The sequence below is a fragment of the Hydra vulgaris genome, chromosome 03 (genome assembly GCF_038396675.1).
Source record: "Hydra vulgaris chromosome 03, alternate assembly HydraT2T_AEP".
NCBI lineage: Eukaryota > Metazoa > Cnidaria > Hydrozoa > Anthoathecata > Hydridae > Hydra > Hydra vulgaris.
Window position 1 is genome coordinate 57,251,847 of NC_088922.1, and position 8,154 is coordinate 57,260,000.

Consider the following 8,154-nt stretch of genomic DNA (forward strand, 5'->3'; position numbering starts at 1 on the left):
GATCAGGAAAATGAAAGAAAGTTTGTTATTGGTTCAGAGGATATTAAATATAAAAAAATTCAATACTTTTAATTAATTACTTTAGCTCTTTCTCAAGCTCTTTTAATTCTTTTTTCCACTAATTTTAAAATTAAAAACTAAAACTACATTTCTTCTGTTAATTAGGCAAAAGAAAGCATCAGGAAGAAAAATCGTTTACAGCCTACGATTTTGAGAGATGATGTACCCAACGATGAACTTATAGACACAATTCTAAGCGATGATTCTTCAATTGAATCTGATTTCAAGCCAGGTGATTAGTATTATATAGAAGTCTCTGAAAACCCAGACAAAGTAATTGCAAAAATTCCAAAAGATGTTTTTGCTGGTAATGTTTCACTTACTGCTACAGCCTGTGATATATCACCAAATGTTTTACAGAAGGTAACAAATGCAATTCTATATCAATCAGGTGTTGATCTTAAAGAAGTTAAAAGCAGTCAATCTACCGCATATAGAAAAATGAAAAAAGAAAATGAAATCATGGCAAAAATTTCAAAAGAAGATGTTAAAGCAGCCATAGACGCATCTCCATATCCATGTATAATTCATTTTGATGGGAAGACCTTGTTTGAGCTAAACAAAGAAAAAATGTTAAAGAGGGATAGAATGGCTGTTTTAGTTAACATTAATGGACAGACTTACCTACTTGGAGTACCTCCACTAGTGTCATCCACTGGTGAAGATCAGTTCTTAGGTGTAATGAACTTATTTAAGGAGTATCAACTTATGTCAAAAACTAGAGGAATATGCTTTGATACAACATCATCCAACACTGGGACGAATAAAGGATCAGTTTCCAGAATATCTCAAGAACTGGGTAAGTATCTCCTCCAAATAGCATGTAGGCATCATGTGACTGAATTAAGAATGCTTTACTTTTGGAAATTAGTGACCAATGAAGAAACTAGTGGACCTGATAATCCTCTTTTCAAAAAGCTTAAAAATATTTTTGAAGAACCTAATTTTAACTATAATTCAGTTCTACTGTTACGGTTTGATTGGAATAAGGTTAAAAGCAGTTTTTTAGAAAAGGCAGCTATGAAGTCATTAACATTTTGCAAAGCATACGTTAGTAAACCAGGTATTATAAGAGATGATAGAAGTGAGCTTGCAGAATTAGTTGTCACGTACTTATCCCCTATAACATATAAAGTAAGAAAAACTGGTGCTATTCATCATGCAAGATTTTTAGGAAAAACAATTTATTATCTAAAGCTTCGGCTTTTATTCAATCAACTTACGTTTGTTCAGGAAAATGATAAACTGAAAACTGAAATTAAGCTTATTACAGAATTTATTGTTTGCTTTTATGCGAAATGGTATCTACAATCTGAGGATGTCATCAAAGCTCCTTTTCTTGAGATTACAGCCATACATCAAATGTATCTGTACAAGAAGGTATGTACAAACCCAATAGCTGTCAAGGCTGTATTGTACAAACCCAATAGCTGTTGAGGCTGTATAGTCTCAGTATAAACACTGTTGGTATTTGGATTCAACAATGATACCTTTAGCTTTGCTAGATGATGAGTTAGCATCAGAGGAGAAGGCAAAAATTGCATCAGCAATTCTGTCATTTGATATGCCTAGCTCTGACTATTATAAGCCTGAGAATAAAGTAAAGCAAGATATCAAGGAAATTTATAAAATGAATACAAAAATAGGGAAAAAACCACCATCCTTGTCTGCCTTGGTTTTTTCTTTTCTTTTTTTTTTTTTTTTTTTTTTTTGCCGCATGCTTTGTTCGTGAACAGACGTGTTTTTTTTTTGCTGTGTAAGAATTAATAAAAAAAAAAAAAAAAGTTTTAAGTTTTTAGTATTTAATTATTTTTAAAAATCTGTTTACACTATTTACATCAGACCAATTACTATGGAAGTTTCTATAAAAAACATCGAAAAACTAATGAAAAGCATGTTAGATGAACAGAGAAAGTCTATTTTAAAGGAAACAGAAAAACTACTTAAAGAACAAGAAAGTAACTTTGCAAAAATCACTTGTGCAAATATGAAAATAATAACAGAAAGACTAGAAAAAATTGAAAGCGATTTGAACAAAGACAAAATAAAAATAAAAGGTATGTTAAAAGATATCAGTGAATTAAAAGAGAGTATTGATTTCGAAGAGGAGATTTCATTGAAGAGGATATCTGAAACTAACAAACGCATAGACGAAGTTAAAAAATTATACAATGAAAAAACACTTCTTGATTCGAATAACGAATCAAATTTTTTGAAAGATATAAAAAAAAAAGTTAGTAGATCTCGAAAACCGATCCCGAAGAAACAATTTGCGAATAGATGGTGTTAAAGAACTACCTGATGAATCTTGGGAAGATAGTACAAAAATTGTTAAAAAAATATTTTCTGAAAAACTCCAAATTAATAAAGAAATTATAATCGAAAGAGCGCACAGATCAGGGTCAATAAAGTCAGGAAAAGAGCAATCAATTGTTTTAAAACTTTTAAATTTCAACGATAAAAAGTTAATTCTGCTAAACTCAAAAAAACTACGCGGAACAGGTGTGTTTATTAACGAAGACTTTGCAAAGGAAACAATGGAAAAGCGTAAAAAACTCTGGGATGAAGTGATTAAATTGAGAAAAGAAGGTAAATACGCAATTCTCAAGTTCGATTCTATTTTTTGTAGAGATCATAGAAAATAATTTTTTTTACAATTTTTTTTTACATACAGTGTTAAGAAAGTTCTTCTAATTTATAACGCAATCAAAAAGTCTGTAACAAATGATTTTAAATCGTTTAGTTGTAATTTTTCAGCATCTGATGAAAAATTTGATCCAGATATTATTTATTTCAATGACATTATTACGGATTGTTCTTATTACTATCCTAACAAATTAGAAGAATTTTTTTATAATTATACAAAAAGCAATAAGTTTGATCAACTAAGAATTCTTCATATAAATATTAGAAGCCTAAACCGCAATTTTGAAAATCTTCTCAATTTGTTACAAGAAACCAACAATTTTTTTAATATTATTTGTTTAACCGAAAGCTGGATAACTGAAAAAGATTTAAAAACTACTTCAAATTTTAATCTTCCTTACTTTGATTTAATTTCTCAAGAGAGACTTATCAATAAACGCGGTGGAGGAGTTCTTATTTATGTAAAGAAAAATATTGCGCATTATATTAGGAATGATTTGAGTGTTTCTGACGGCGACAAAGAAATTTTAACTATTGAAATTCTAAACAATCAATCACAAAACATTTTACTGAGCTGTTGCTATAGGCCCCCAAATGGTGTGGCCGAAAACATGAGCATGTATTTTGAAGAAAACCTTTTCAAAATAGGCATTCTTGAAAAAAAAAAGAATTTTATTCTAGGGGATTTCAATATGAATTGCTTCCATTACTTTACGGACATTAAAGTTAAAAATTTTTATGATTCTATTTTTGAAATGGGAGCCATTCCTTTAATAAATCGCCCTACCAGAGTAACTCCTAAATCGGCTACTCTAATTGATAACATTCTAACAACTGATATTTTTAACAGTGACTTAAATAAAGGTATTTTAAAAACAGACATATCTGACCACTTCCCTATCTTTTTTATCATAAACAACTCTAAAATTATGACCAAAACTAACATAAAAGTTAAATTACGCAACTTTAACCAAAAAATGTTGAGCAATTTAAAACACAATTATCATTACTTCATTGGAAGAACATCGACTTTAGTGATAACGCAAACAAAATTTACGATGATTTTTTTAATACATTTTACTCAGTTTATGATGCCAATTTTCCTTTATATGAAAAAACATTAAATCAAAAAAACATTAATTCTCCCTGGATTACCAAATGTTTAATAAAATCATCAAAAGTTAAGCAGAAATTATACATAAAATATCTAAAAAACAAATCATTCGCCAATGAGAAAATATACAAAGACTACAAAAATCTTTTTGAAAAAGTTCGAAAAAACTTAAAAAAACATTACTATTCTAAAATTCTCAATAAAGCCAAAAATACTTGTAAACGCTCCTGGGAAATAATAAAAGAAATAATCGGTAAATCAAAACCGTGCTCAGGTTCCCTGCCACACATGATCAAAGTAGATAACAATAATATAATTAATTCTCAAACAATAGCTCACGAATTTAACAAATTCTTTGTTGAAATTGGCCCTAAATTATCTAAATTAATTCCTAACACTGAAACATCATTTAAAGATTTTCTAGTACCGATGGATAATTGCATTCACTCGGATGAGTTATCTAAAGAGTTACTATTTGATGAGTTCGAAAAAGCCTTCAAAACACTAAAAAAAAATAAAGCAGTTGGACCGGACGAAATCAATGGTAACATAATTATAGATTGCTATGAACAATTAAAATATATTCTTTTTAAAGTCTTTAAATCATCAATCGAACAAGGAGTCTTTCCTGATCAATTGAAAATTGCTAAAGTTATTCCACTATTTAAAGGTGGTGACAAATCTGACATTAGTAATTACCGGCCTATTTCTATCTTATCTATATTTTCAAAAATAATAGAAAGAATCAAGTTCAATAGAGTATTTAATTATTTTAGTTTAAAAAATTTATTATACAACAATCAGTTTGGCTTTAAGAAGAATAACTCAACCGAGCATGCAATTATTCAGTTGGTACGTGAGATTTCCAATTCTTTTGAAAAATCTCAATTTACATTAGGAATTTTTATCGATCTTTCAAAAGCATTTGATACTGTGGATCATGATATTTTACTTTATAAACTTAATTATTACGGAATAAATGAAAGAGTTAGTAAATGGTTTCAAAGTTATTTATCCAACAGAAAACAATTTGTTTCTTGTAATGATCTTAATCATACACAGTTTTTAAATGTTTCCTGTGGTGTTCCGCAAGGTTCCATCTTAGGCCCTCTTTTGTTCTTAATATATATCAACGACTTGCATAAAGCATCAAATCTTCTAAGTATTATGTTTGCTGATGACATAAACTTATTTCTATCTAACAGTGACATCTACCTACTATTCTCCGTAATGAACAAAGAACTTCAAAACATATCTAAATGGTTTAAAAGTAACAAATTAACATTAAATGTAAACAAAACAAAATGGATTTTTTTCCACCCGCTCTCCAAAAAACGTTCTCTACCCCAAAATTTACCAAAAATTTTATTGACCATAATGAAATAAAAAGAGATTCTGTAACTAAATACCTGGGGGTTTTCATTGACGAGAACATCACATGGAAACATCATATTAACTATGTCTGCTCGAAAGTTTCAAAAAGTATTGGAATTCTATATAAGGCGCGTACTCATTTAGATAAAAATAATTTAACTAAACTTTATTATTCTTTTATTCATAGTTATATAAGTTATGGAATTATTGCCTGGGGTAAAACTGATCAAAGTAAGTTACAATGTCTCCATCGCCGTCAGAAACATGCGATCCGTGTAATTAATTATTGCGGATCGGTTCTCAAATTCCTCAATATTTTTCAATCAAATGAAAATCCTCAATGTTTATAAACTAAACGTATATAAAAATTTATCTTTTGTTTATATGTGGAAGTATGATTTATCTCCTTTAATTTTTAAAGACCTTTTTATTTTGAAACCTCTAAGCAAGTTTAACATGAGGAATAATAACTATTTAAATAAACCACTCTGTCGAACAAAGTTCAATCAATTCTGTATCACTTATCGTGCAGCTCATCTCTGGAACAAAATTATTTTGCCTAACTTCGGCTTACCCCTAACTAATTCTGTTTTTAAAATTAAATTAAAAGATCTCATTCTCTCTATTGAAAATATCTTAGAATATTTTTAATTTGTCTTATGATATATAATAATTTTGAAATGTATGTTCAATCTTTGTTTTATACACTTTATATATTTTGTTGCCAATTTTTTTCTATTTGTCTCTGCTATTTTAATATTTTAATGTTAATTTTTTACGTTCTCTTATTGTAAAAAGGCGTTTTTATAATACTTTACGTACTCTGTTCTGTAAAAGGCTTCTGACGATAAGATCATTTGATCTTATTTTAGAAGCCTTGTTTGTATTTGCAAAAAAATATGTAATTTATATATATTACGTCAAATGTAAACAAAAAGTTATTTGTTTTTTCTTACCTGATTTTTGACATGATTGGGTTTGATAAGCAACGAGTTCAAGACTGGCTCTCACTTCCACCAAACTATTGGCATACTCAGTCATGCTTCAAAAGTTTTCAAAAATATGCGGAAACTTTGATTTTTGTAAATGACCATTCAGAACGGTCAATAGGTATGATGGGGCAGTATATTCATAGATATTCTGATGAAACTGAAAAGCACAACAGATTGCTAACTGTGGACAAAGTTCGATCTGTATTCATATCACAAGAATAAAAATCCGGTACAGTTTCAAAGATTAAGTTTAATGATGGACTTGGTGCGATGCGAAAAAGATAAAGAGTTAAACTTGATTATTATTAGATTTGTAAATTTTTTTTCTGTTATAAAACTTGAATATACATTTATAATTTTATTTATTCTTGCTCATTTTGATTATTCAATATAGATAAATAGTGCTTTTTTCAATATAGATAAACAACATTGCTGAGGTCACAACCAACAACTGTTCATTCTTTCTGGCAAAATTAAGTTGGTTCCTCCCTCTGGTATGTCTTGGGAATAGTTAGAGAGGCCTTGTGTGTATATGTTAGTACACACAAGGCTTATAAATAAATATATATATATATATATATATATATATATATATATATATATATATATATATATATATATATATATATATATATATATATATATATATATATATATATATGTATATATATTATATATATATACATATGTATATATACATATATATATATATATATATATATATATATATATATATATATATATAATATATACATATGTATATATACATAAATATATATATATACATATATAAATATATATATATATATATATATACATATATATATATATATATATATATCTAACTTTAACTACAAAAACTCTGATTTTCATGATTTTCAATACCACCAAACATAGGTTTTGAGAAGTAGGAAAAAAACCATATATTTTTAAACAAAAATATAGGCCTATATACATATAGCAGAAAAAAAAAATTTGAAAAAAAAAAAAATTACCCCACCCACAAGGCGCCCGAAAATTATAACTTTTCGGTCAATTTTCCCCTAAATTTTTAACTTGAGGGGGGGGGAGGGAAAGTGATCGACAGCGCTCAAACTTTGCGAGGCTCATTTTTTATACATTTGCCCCAAATTTAGGGAGTATGGTTTTTTAGATTTGAAAATTCACTTTTTTTGAATACCCCTAATATATATATATATATATATATATATATATATATATATATATATATATATATATATATATATATTATATTCATACTATATTTATATGTATATATATATATATATATGTATATATATATTAGTAAACATATATATATATATATGTAAACATATATATATATGGACCGCATGCAGGCTGACATTCTTAAACTTTGTGCCACAGGTAATCCAATAAATGTAAATAGCAACTTAAATTCCACAAGTTCTCACTCTGTTGAATGTGCTACCCCCCTTGCTTCGTATCTGACTGAGCTAGTTAATAATATGACTATTGAACTAAAATCTTTTTCGAATCAATTCGTGGAGTTAATCAGTAAAAGGTTGCACAATTTATTCACTGATCTTGAGAAACCTGTTAAATCCTTTAACAAAAAACACAAGCAGACCCAACTTCCTTGTTGTGTTGCTATTCAACTTGTAAATAACTTCTCTGATAAGTTCACAATTATCAATGTTTACATGCCTTGTGATTCATATGAGAATGTTGATGAGTATTTCGAATGCCTTGGTAGTCTTTCAGCTCTTATTTCAGATTTAAATGGTAAATTTGTTGTTACTGGTGACTTTAACTGTGATCCAAGATTTCGGTCTCCATGTAGCAGTCTCCTAGTTGATTTTTGTACAGATGAACATCTTGTTACAGCAGATATCTGTCTTCCACATGATTCCTTTACCTTTGTTAGTGAAGCATGGGGCACCTCTTCTTGGATTGATCACTGCCTTGTCTCCCAAAGTTCTCTATGCA